Source organism: Vipera ursinii, assembly GCF_947247035.1.
Source record: "Vipera ursinii genome assembly, chromosome: 1".
In the NCBI taxonomy this organism is placed as follows: domain Eukaryota; kingdom Metazoa; phylum Chordata; class Lepidosauria; order Squamata; family Viperidae; genus Vipera; species Vipera ursinii.
Window position 1 is genome coordinate 110,003,696 of NC_139512.1, and position 12,767 is coordinate 110,016,462.

The following is a 12,767-nucleotide window of genomic DNA, read 5'->3' on the forward strand; positions in this document are numbered from 1 at the left end:
GGATTAATGGTGTTAATGTATTGCTATATTTGCTTTAATTTTGATATTTTTATTACTTTTTTTGTACACGTCTATGTAGAGTACAGTGATATAAAATGTAGTAAATGTACATTTATTTGCAGAAATTTGGGCATATCACAATGCTAAGCACTCATTTTTTATATGAAAAAAACTAGAGAAAAATGTTGAATTTAAAGGAGCATTTTTAAAGCTATTTTATTTTGATCTTATTTTATTCTTTGCAATGTTCGTACAGTATTTGGTTTCACAGCAGGAAGTCCGTGTTTCCTCACTTATTCTGTAGTCTGGATAAAGTCTGCAAAAAAGATAATTTACATTTTGTTTTTCAGGGTATGCCTAGTACTGTTTTTAAATAATAGCTTAAATCAGAGTAACAAAAAAATCTTCCAAAATATTTTTTTACACTAATAACCCGAATTCTATAGGTATATATTTGACCACACTGGCCACTCAATTCCAAGTCAATCTTCAAAGCCAAAAATCTTCTAAATGTGCCTCACTTTGGAGAACGTTTAACTTTGAAGAACCATTGTTTGCAATGTTTCCTTACTAGTCTAATTAGCAGACCCGTGAGTGAGAAGGTTGCAAATTTACAATCTTCTACCCTGGCTAGCGGAACTCTAGTGCCTGCCCAGGATAATGCGGCTCACACAACAGTACGAGGGGATAATGGGATTTGTACTTCAGTTCTGGAGAGCGCCAGGTTGGGGAAAGGTGCCATTCCTTTGTGCGCTTTCCTATTCCTCCTCCCTTCTGCCTTTTCCAACCGGGCGAGCGCGGATTCCCACATCCTACTGACTTCACAGCTAGCAATTCTCTGCCCAGGCAGGCAAAGAATAACGGAGAGAAAAGGCCCCAACGGTAGGAGCAGCAGCAACCGAAGAGCGGACCCAGCGGCACAGCCAAGCTACGCACAAAAAGGGGGTCCTAAAAAAGAGGAAGGAAATGGGGGGAGTGCAGCTGAGTGAGGCCTGGCTCAGAAGAGAACTAAACCTGGATGGAATATTTACCTCAGGAGGAAGGGAGGGCGCGCATCTCCTCATCCCGGCAGAGGAGGAGGAGAAGGAGGAGGACGCTTTATTTGCCTGGAGGAAGCAGCAGACTCTAAAAATAAGCCTTGCGAGGGGCGACTCCCTCCTTCCAGCTCGCTACACCCATTTCCTCCCTCCTCCTCCAACCCCTCGGCCGCCCTCCGAAAGCCCAGGCCGGAGCAGCAGCAGCAACACAGCAGCGGGCGGGGCCGAGGGAGAAGGTTGCTCTGGGATTGATTGACGTGTCTCGCAGCCGACCACGAGGTCGGAGGAGTGGGGGGAGCCGCCGCCCGGCGCCCGAAGGTTAAGCGGGAGCGCCTATCAGCTGCTCCGGGAGGTTGCGAGTGACGAGTGGGCGGCGAGCGGCGTTTGGGCGTGTGCCGCCCGCTGCTCGGGGCTGGCTTTGCCGCGCACACATTGTCCAAGCCGCCGTCACGGCGCTACCCGGGCGGAGCGGGTGCCTCAGTGCTGGGTGCCCAATGCGGGGAGGGCGCTGGAAACACGGGGCTCCTCCGCCGGCGAGGTGGAAAGTTCGCCGTTGCGTCGGACCAACGGAGCATTGACTTAAGAGCAGCCCGTCTGCGGCGGAGGGGGACGCGGAGTCTCTCCTCTCTTTCCAGTCACCGTGCAAACTTTGCGTTTCCTCGCCCGCTTCCTTCTTCTTCTTCTTTTTTTTTTTAAAAAGAAAGAAATAAATAAAAATCTCTAGGAAAAGGCGGCTTGGCTTTTCTGGTTTGCAAGGAAAACCTCGCAGGCTGTAAACTAGTAAGTAGAGCTTCCTCCTCCGATTCTTAATGCAGTTTTTTGGGCTAGAGGCAGGTTCTCCGAAGCTGGGTTCGGCTCACCTGTGTAAGTAATCCCTTCGCAGCACTCGGAAAGGCGGCAACGAAGCGCCTGCGGAGCTGTGGGTGGTTCTCCGGTTCAGCTCGTTGCCGTTGGGGAATATGGAAGGTGCGGAGTGTAATAGCCGGAGGTCCTGCAGTGGTTCGCACGGCGCGCCCCAGGGAAGCCCTGTGCGGAGCTGTTAGTTGCATTTTGGCTTTTAGGAGTCAAAATGGGGGAGGGAAGGCGGGTTGTAGAACGTCTCGTTCCCTGGATCTTGGCTGAAGCCGCCGCCGCAGCAGTTGTAACCCGAATCTCTGAAGTGGGGTGTAAAGGCCAGCCTCCCTCTCCGTAGGTTATCGGCATCATCACCACCACCACCACCACCCTCCTCATTGCTACCGTAAGTAGAGAATGGGAAGGCTATCGGTTTGGGAGGTGGTGGCTTCCCTCGGCCAAAAGCAACGTGGGAGGCGGTCGTCGGTATACAAGCAGGGAAGACCCCGCGATCGCGTCTTGTCAGGGGAACAGCCTCGTGTGCGAGAAGGCGGCTATTATGGGGTGTGTCTGATTGTCAGTCGAGGGACGTTAGTTAGGGAGATCGCAGGGAGGCTGAAGGGTGGCTTGGATTCTGCCGGGCGTGTGTTTCATTCTGGAGCTCCGGGCTCCTCCTCGTTAACCGTCCGCTTGTGAAATCCAAATGCCAAAGTGCAAATTCGACGCAGGGATGGCTCTACGGCTTAAGAAAAGCCCTGCGTGCAACGCTGTGCAAAAGGGGCGAGGCGTGTCCAAGGATGGTGTGTGACAACACGCTCTCCGGTTTACCCCCCCCCCCCTCCCGGCGCTTTCCTGGTCTAGTAGCAACAGCCGCCGCCTCGCAGGCGCTAATATTAGACTGTGGACCGGCACATCTTGGCGCGAGGAAGTTCACCGGCTCAGCGTTTTTCTAGAGCTGGGAATTGTTGCTTGCCCGGGAGAATCGGATGGGTTTTGGGGGGCTCGGGAACGGGAAGGGTGACCACCACCTGCTTGCCTGTCTCTGTTCCCAGCTATATTGTGACTGTGCTTTCTGTAAACACTTCCTGTCAGCGCCGGGGATGGGGGCTGGGGGTGGCGGCGCCTGAATAATAGGAGTGCCAGTGGTTGCATCTTCTACAAGCAACCAATTCTAAATTGTGATATTTTCTTTATCCATCGGTTTTTTCCTCTTCCAGTGGTGTTCTCTTTGGGTCTTTTGCCCAAACTGTAGGTAGTTGTGGGTTTTGATTGCACTTTTCTTTTTTCCTGTCACGCAGTTTAGGGAGTGGTCTGAGAGAGAATAGTGAAGTAAGTTTTGTTCACAGCTGCTGAGGCAGCGGGCAGATTAAGATCCTTGTTTGGACATGTACACACATGAATAATCTGCATTATATAGTTTTGGAAGACTTTGAAAGGAAAAGGCCATGAGCTGCAGTGTTTAATGTGGAATGGTCCTTTCTGCCCCTTTGGGATTCTTAATCCTTTCCTCTGATCTTCTGTTACTTCGCAGCCTATAGTAGTCTTTTGTTATGATTAGGTACTGATTGAGGAGGGGTTAACATGGCTTCCTTCCTTGCTAGTTGATGCCACTCCCAGGTTTACAAACTGTCACTTGAAAATAGGTCCTGGGAATGCTTCCTCTTGGTAAATGGGAGAGAAATCTCCAGCTGCTTAATTTGCCCAGGGGCTTCAATAATTTTGTGCTTCATGGATGTGAATGTTGTCTTCCCCCTATCGTGTAAGCTGGCTTGTTGTATGGGTGTATGGGTGTGTGTGTTTGCTGTATTTTAAAACAGATTGGTAATTCTTGAGTGTTTTAAGCATGTTTTCATCTGTCCTTGAGCTAAACTGGGGGGAATGTGTTTATTTCCTTGGGAAGCAGGTGGGAGAGGCTCACATGCTGTTGCTTAAAGACAAGTCATTCTAGGCAGCAGGATCAATCCTCTGACCAAGGCATGCACTGGCTTTCATTGGCTCTGTCTCCTAAATCAGAGCCCACCTGAAAGCCCCACCCTTGGAAACAGGTATAGCTCCACTTATGTCATGATGTTCACCCTGCACACTTAGCTGTGTAGTAGACCATCAGTCAGATGAAATTCTGGAAAGGGTTTCCTCTGGGAATGTTAAATGAGCTATCCTTTAGCAGCAGTGTTGGATAAAGGCTCAGGAAAAATGAAGCTACACCCCAAGTATGCATTTTTTTCTCTTTTTCTTCCTAGTTCCACCCCCACCCCCCCACACAAATGCAGGGTTCCCTTTTTTCAGATCAACCTACTATTGATTCTTTGGTTGCTACAGGGATTGAGTGATTGGCTTGTTATCTGCATCTGACATCATGGGCTAAGAGTGAGTGACTGGTCCAGAGTCACCCAGGCAGATTTCATGCCTAAAGCGGGACTAGAACTCGGTCTCCTGGGTTCTAGCTTAATGCCTTAACCGCTAGACCAGACTGGGTCTCATATCCCTAAATGTGCATATGTATGTTAATATTCCCACAGCTCTCCTATACTGAGTCCCTATGTGCATCCATTAAGTGCAAGAAATGAGTTTGTGAATGGCAAATCCACTTAACTAATTTGTGAACACCATCTTTCTGTTGATATCACTTAGAAATAATGATCAGAGAATGAAAAAAGCATGTTGAAAACCAGTTGAAAATAAGGTGTTCTTTGATAATTGAGTAGAATTGGTCATTATTTTGCTACAATTTCATGTGGTCAAACCCCTCGGCATCATGAAGGATGTAGGAACTTGGTTGGAAGAGTCTTGCTTCTGTATAAAAAACACAGTTTTGCACTTTTAAATCTTATCCTTTAACCCCAATTGGTAATTGAATTTCTTGATGATGAAAGAAGGTATATCCATGGCTGTAGTTGAACTGAATCCTAACTTGAATTTCCTCAATAGTGAACATTTTTCGTTACTGTAATAAAATATAGCTAAGGCTATTGTTACTAATTTTATTTTTGTGCTGCTCTTCTTCCTCCAAAAGCATATATTGATATTTGAACTTAAGAGAGAAAGCCTGTTCATTTTCACAGAAAAGCAATGAAAGGATTGTTTTTAAAAAAGTGAGGTGGTGTTAACATTTACTTTTCATAATTTTATATGATGGACATTATAGGGAGTTCCGTCTTAATATTATGTATCAAGAACTGTTTTATTGGAAGTTAGTGTGAATGATTAGGCCTCAGATGGGGGCATATGAGCTTATTAAATTCCATAGGCCTGTGGTGGCGAACCTATGGCACAGGTGCCACAGGTGGCACGCAGAGCCCTCTCTGTGGGCACACACGCCGTCGCCCCAGTCCTAGGCCTTCAGATGGGTTTTATAAAACCTTTTCGCTTTAGGCCTCCGCTGCCATGTGCAAGAAAAAAAAAGGATCAATCAATCAATTTCAACTTCTCGCGGGGAAAAAAAGATCTTGCAAAGTTGGAGTTGATTGGTTGAACTTTTAGTCCCACCCAGTCTGCAGTTACTACTGCAGCCATGCCCACCCAATGGGCCACACCCACTCAATAGGCCACGCCCACCTGGCACCTGACAATACATAAGTAGGTTTTGGGTTGGAGTTTGGGCACTCGGTCTCTAAAAGGTTCACCATCACTGCCATAGGCACTAAAATACTTGTATTTATTTGATGTTTTTATTGTTTCAAAAAATTAGTGTTTTAATTGTAATATATTTTTTTGAATTGTAAGCCACCCAGAATCATTGTCTCAGATGGGCAGCTATAAAAATTTAATAACTAAATGCAAAGTTTGAATAATGAAAATTTCTTCAAAATAAATGCTAGGAAATGAATATTTATGGATAAAAGAATAAATGTGTGGCTACATATTTATTGAGTTTTTCAAAATATAAAAAGTGCATGCTCCTAAGCCCTAAATTGACTATTTAACTTAAGCTGAATAATAAAACCCGGCCACCGTGGGTTACAGTTCAGCCTGATAACTCAACCAAAACATTATAATTGTTGTTGTTTTGTTGTTAGTTTTATCATAGAGAATAAAATACAAAACAAAATGAAACAAAACAAAATCATACATTCAATTCTAAAACAATAAAGAAAAGAGTAGTGTACAAAAGAAGAAAAAGTAGTCAATTAAATTTCACATTTAACAAGTAGGACCCACCCTCATTGGGTGCTGAAAAAAAAGAAAAATAAATTCTCCTCATCTTTCACACACACACACACACACACACACACACACGAAGAAAGAAGAAAAAGTAAACAGGTTGAGCTAAACATTGCACTAATCTTCAAATCCCTCTGTTAACCGATGTTATTATATTTAGCACATAGAAAGTCCACAAACGGTTTCCAGTCTCTTATAGAGCTGTCTAGTAGTCCATTATCTCTAATCAAAGCAGTTAATTTTGCCATTTCTGCTAGTTCAGCCAATTTCAAAATCCATTCTTCAATAGTCGGCATTGCTTTTTCTTTCCAGTGTTTGGCAAGTACAATCTTCCCAGCCATCACCATGTGAAGGAATAGCACCCCAAATTGTTTTTCAATTGGCTTGTCCATCATGCCTAAAAGAAAAGCTTCAGGTTTCATTAATATTTATATCTTAAATATTTTTGCATTGTTGTTTATTTGGTATGTTATCACATATTTGCAAGACCACCACATATGATAAAACGAACCTGGATTTTGATTACATTGCCAGCATTTATTAGAAATCCCTTTATACATTTTCACTAGTGTATCTGAGGTCAAATACCAACAATACATCATTTTGTAAAAGTTTTTTTCAAACTATAGTTTAATGTGAATTTTAGTCCATTCATCCAGACATTCTCCTATTTATCTAGCATTATATTATACCAAAAATATTTGCCCATTTTACCATACAGTCTTTAACCTATTCATCTTCTAGGTTCATCATAAGTAACATTTTATATACTTCAGAAATCAAGTGGTCATCTATAGAACATAAATTAACGTCCAATACAGATTTAGTTCCTGTGTATACAAAACTTTTTTAATCAAATTTAAATCTTTCAAAAATGCTATAATAACACAAATCCTTCACTCATTAGTTGTTCTCTTGTCTTTATCTGAAATCCTTCTTTTTCAAGTCTTGATATGTCATCCATTTACATTCCGAAATCATCTCTGTTCTATGTAGCGCTTCCTGAGGTGATCCATTTACATTCCGAAATCATCTCTGTTCTATGTAGCGCTTCCTGAGGTGATAACCAAAGTGGCACTTTATCAGCTAATCTTTGATACTTCCACCATGCATATGCAATCGATTGCCTAGGACAGGGGTGTCAAACTCAATTTCATTGAGGGTCGCATCAGCATTGCGGTTGCCCTCAGGGGGCCGGGTGGGTATGGCCTGGGTGGGTGTGGCCTACTGGGTGGGCGTGACTAGAGTGCGTATGGCCTGCTGGGTGGGCATGGCCAGCTCTACATCGTTCTCATCAAGGGTGCCTATGGGGGCCTGGGCAGGAGTGGGACAGATCTGAGGGTCTCTGGCAGAAGGAGGGTCTCTGGGCCAGGGCCAAGGCAGTGGGGCCCGTTCCCTCACTGTTTCCAGGATGGCTTCGCGGGCCGTATGAAACCACTTCGCTGGCCGCATCTGGCCCCCAGGCCTTGTGTTTGACATGTCTGGCCTAAGAGGATGAAACTTAAAACCAGCGTTAACTTTTACTTTGTCGTACCACAGATAGGCATGCCAGTCAAATCTCAAATCAAAACCTTCGAGGTCTAATAGCCTTGAATTTTTTAAAGTTATCCAATCTTTTAACCATACCAGACACGTTTTTAATTAGCTGGAGTTTTTATGGAAGTGAGAAGCCATGAAAGGAAAAGGAAAGCGCATGGACATCAGAGAGATCATTCCATGGATAACATAGGGGATGACAAATCATGTAGAACTTTTCAACCAACTTTTAATTGGTTAAAATATTGATGACAATATTTTACACACAATTATTACTCTGCAGAAAAAAAATAAATTAAGCTATTATGGATCAGATGAAAGGTTTACCTAGTTTAGTGTTCTATTCCTACAGTTGCCAGATAATTTTTTATGAAGAGTTCTAAAGCAGGTGTGGTTGTAAGAGGACCTATGTGGCCAGTGGTGGGATTCAAATATGTGAACAACCGGTTTTCTGTGTGGATACCGCTTCTGGAAGTCCATTCTGGGCCCAGGCAACAAAAAAGTAGCTACCGGTTCTGCTGAAGTGGTGCAAACCAGCTGAATCACACCATCGGTAGGCTGAATCTCCTGTCATAGGTATGGAAGCCATGCAGTTTCCAATATTGGTGGTACTACACAGTTTGTAATGAATTTCAAAATGTTGCTTTCTGTATGCGAAGACATTGTTCTTCTGTCTATTGTGAATTTCTCTCCTTTCAGCTTCACTGGAAAAAATGAAGTGTATTTTTATTCTGAGTGAAGAAGAGAAGCATGACATTAAACTTTCTTGCCATGTTCTTTTCTTTGCCTTTATTTAGGCTTTTGCTTTAATCTGTTGGTTTTGGTTGCCATTTTCTAGCACCCATATACTTTAAAAAGTGCATTGATCACACCTTTCTGTAGTATTCATTGCATAGTTTTGCTATATATATTACAAAAAGACATCATTATATTGCTTTCCTAGTTATCATAAAAATGTAATACAGTTAGTCCTCGACTTACAGCCGTTCATTTAGTGACCATTTGAAGTTACAACGGCACTGAAAAAAGTGACTTATAACCAGTGCTTTTTTTCTTTAAAAAAAAAGGTGCCGGAACTCAGAGGTGCTGTCATTGGGAGCGATGCCAGTGTCTTGCTATGGCGTCGCCGCCCGTCCTTTGCACCTGCGGCTCGGAGCCACATGCCATGGGGATTCCCCTCCCCACAGCCGCCATGGGGATTCCCCTCCCTGCAGTTGCCACGCCGCGGCCTGTGCTGAGCCCCTACCCGGAGCTGCTTCGAACCCCGACCCAGAGCTGTGTTCCTCGTGGCAGTGGTCTCTGGCGCCAAACAGCCTCTTTCCAACCACATCCAGAAAAATTTGTAACAAACATTGGAATTCTCAAGGCTGTGTTTGGTATTTCACAGCAATGTTACTGGAAGGAAAAAGCAATCCCTGCTGCATTACTGATCCCAGAGAAGCATTTGCATGTATGCAGGTATCCTTAGGGTGCCATAGTTATGGATGAAAAATATTGGTTGCAAAGTTAGCACTTCTGGATGTAATACAGATATTTTGGACTTATTTTTGTTTCTTTGCATGTTTGATATTTTTAAAAAGGCATATGCTACTGACTACACTTATGCACATATGTCTTTTGCTAGGATTCTGCTTGTCCCGAATGTGAACAGTGAAAGATTGTGATTAAACAAAAATTTAATGTACAAATAATACCACCAGAAATTATTTTAGCCTTTTTAATAAATGTTGTTATTGATGTTAAGCTCATCATGGAAAACATCATATATTGTTATGTATATACTATGTTAATTATTAAAGACTGAAGTGCAACATAACTGGATTCTAAATAATCTATTTTTCAAAACACACAACAGTACAAACAGTAAAAGTAAAGTCCAAATTAAGAATATTTCATTCTTAAGAATTGTTTAATTTAAAGTGGTTTAGTTGTAATAGATGGTTATAGATTCAAATAGTTTTCAAGAGTGTACAAAAGATACTATTTTTTTCTAGAATCAGCTAAATTAGACATATTACTTTGAGAAAAATGTTTCACTTCCTTCCTATTACCTTTATTGATTTCATTGCAGAGATGTTAACATAGGAAATAGATTATTTTGTTATCTAATTTTACCTTCCAAAAGACAGAAGCAGATGAAAAATGTGAAGTTCTTTCCTGTTGGCTTTTTTGAATTAGCTGTTTTAGATTCTAAAAGTTTAGTTCCTAAAGAAGTAACCTTGTAAATAATTTTAATGTCCTCCTCTAGTGCAGAGTAGGCAACCTTGGCTCTTTTATGACTCAAGGACTTCAACTCCCAGAATTCCTGAGCCAGCATGGCTCAGCTTGGAAACCTCTCTCTTTCCCCTCAGCATGGCTGGCTCAGGATTTCTGGGAGTTGAAGTCCACGAGTCATAAAAAAGAGCCAAGATTGCCTACTCATAAAGCCAATAGAGGGAGCTTTTTTTTTTTTTTTGCAAAAAAAGGTGCCGGAACGCCGTTCTGAGAAAAAATGAGAAAAAAAGCCCTGCTTATAACCATTTTTTACTGTTACGAGTAACAGTATGCTTGGCAACTGACTTTTATTTATGATGGTTGCAGAGTCCTCGGGTCATATGGTCACCTTCTGACAAGGAATCAATGGGGAAGACAGATTCACTTAAAAACAGTAACAAGAAAGGTTGTAAAACGGGGCAAAACTCACAAATATCTCACTTAGCAACAGAAATTTTGGGCTCAATTCTGGTCATAAGTTGAGGACTACATGTATGCCATTTTCAGAATAGCAGCACATGGATTTGATGGTTTCATCAGATTCATCCACTATTGTCCTTGGAACCTGATCAATCAGCAATCAAACTTATAAATAAATTTTATTTTACCACATTGGACAAGCTTGTTTGTACTGAATTGGTTGTGCCATTTTAAGACAATTGCAAGTAGTCATCAACTTACCACTATTTATTTAGTGACCATTCAAAGTTATGACCATGCTGAGAAAAGTGACAACCAATTCTCACACTTGTGACCGTTGTAGTGTCCCTGTGGTCACCTGATTCAAAATTCAGGTACTTGGCATTCAGCCAAGTATTTACAATGATTGTAGTGTCCCAGGATCCTATGGTTGCCATTTCCGATCTCCCTAGTGGGCTTCCAAGAAGCAAAATCAATGGGGAAAACTGGATTTGTTTAATGATTGTGTGATTAACTTAACAAGTATGGTGATACGCTTAACAACCACAGCGAAAAAAAAGCTGGGTGTGACTCACTGATCACCTTGCAAAGCAATTGAGGTTCTAGTCCCGATGTGGTTGTAAGTTGAGAACTAACTGATCAAAGAGAGAATCAAGCTGGAATTAAGGAGGTATTTCCTAACAGTGAGGACAATTAATTGGTGGAATAGCTTGCCCCCAGAAATCGTGGGCGCTCCATCACTGGAGGTTTTTAAGAAGAGGCTAGACAAGTCACTTGTCTGAGATGGTATAGGTTCTCATGCTAGAGCAGGGGGCTGGACTAGAAGACCTCCAAGATCCCTTCCATCTTCTCTTCTCTTCTCTTCTCTTCTCTTCTCTTCTCTTCTATAAATATAAAGCTCTTTCGGTTACTTTTGCTTTTTTCTCTCACAATAATTGCTCTTAGCATTATTTCAGATTTTGTTTTCAAAATTTATTTATCTTGTTAATTTTTGGATTTTCCTTGTATAACTTTGCTTTTTTCTTTAAACAAAAGGACAAGGAAAACGATAATAACTTAGACAATTTTCTTCATTTTCTAAAAGAACATATTCTTTTCTCTAATAAATCTCTCTAGCTGTTTCATAGCCAGAGTTTTTGTGTTTTTGTAATACTTTTATTATCTGTAATTCAAATTCTACCTGAGCTTTTGTCATTGTAATTTTGAGTATTCTCAAGATACTTGGTTCTGCAATAGTGGTGAATATCTGTAGCGCGAATGTAGGATGAGGGTTCGTTCTCCGAGGTTGTGGGTTGGTTTCCGAACGTTTTGTTACCAGGCTAGGTAACATCTTTATTACCGTTCAGAAACCAACCCACAAGCTTGGAGAACAAACCTTCACCCTCATACTTGGTTCTTTTGATTTTTCCTTTCCATTTCCTTTTTTTCTAGCAGATTCCTTATTTTATAGTAATATCCTCTTTTGAAGTAAAATATGACTGCTACATAATATGTAATATTAAATTTGATAGCATTGTGGCTACAGTTTCTCATAAGTTCAATAACTCCTGGATTGTACATGTCAGTGTGTTATTCTAGTTAGTATAATATAATGTTGATAATGGGTCAAGTATTAATCCAATGAATACATGGCATAAGTCACTAGTGTGGAACTCTTCTGCAGTCAAGATAAAAATACAAAATTATCAAATCAAGTTCAATTGTTGATGACTTTGTAAACATATCCAACTAATATTTTTTTTTGCAGAATGCAGAGGTGGTTCAGGGCCGCCTTCTTGGATATCTTTTTGACTTTACAATCTGCTTAAATAAATTTGTATAACATGTTAAGCTAAAACTACAGCTATTGTGGCTTATATGTAAATCAGCCCAGTAACTGAATCTCACACCCTAACTAAGTGTCCAGAAAAAAAGATCATTGCTAGAGGCTGGATAACACAATTTGTATGAGCAGTTCTGAAGCAAAGTGAGTTCTAGTTTTTAGTTCTATAAAAAAAATAAAAGTCTATCAGTAACTGACATGTACAGTTTTATGGGAAGGTTGGAGTCCACCTCTCACCTGCCAGCTGGACTATGCAAAAAAAAAATGTGCTTGGCCCAGCTCTTTATCCTTCAGCTGCCCTCATCACACTGACTGTTTCGTAAATGAATGATAAAGGAACAATTGAGGAGGGAAATTCCCCAAAGACAGGAGGGGAATCATAGGAGATAGAGTAAGGAAAAAGTTGGAGCTGGTAGGAAATTACCCATTCCGCACCATTTGAATACAGCATCCAAGCTGTACTCTATAGGACATACAGAAACCCAGTAGCATCGTCAAAACAAACGTGGTGCTGGTTGCAGCCTAGTGCTGCTCTTGTGTAAATGGTAGGAGCTACTTGAAATTGCGGTGGTTCTTGGCATAGTTCTGTAGTGATCTGGGCAGTGGATTTTTTTTTCTTTCCTGTTACTGCAACTTGGAATCACGCATGCGAGAACCAATAATCTATAATCAAAATTATCCTGACTGAAATGTTTTTCCAGTCT

The 12,767-nt window shown here is 41.7% G+C and overlaps 1 protein-coding gene across 3 annotated transcripts in view; it reads left to right on the forward strand.

The window, feature by feature from the left end:
• Window positions 1-1,379: 1,379 nt before the first annotated feature.
• The window catches only part of HRAS (HRas proto-oncogene, GTPase), a 136,259-nt gene continuing 124,871 nt past the window's right edge, over window positions 1,380-12,767 (forward strand). For all 3 annotated transcript variants that reach the window (XM_083373960.1, XM_083373959.1, XM_083373958.1), the window contains exon 1: window positions 1,380-1,817. The gene's annotated coding sequence lies outside the window, so the exon portion shown is untranslated. The remainder of the gene's footprint in view (window positions 1,818-12,767) is intronic.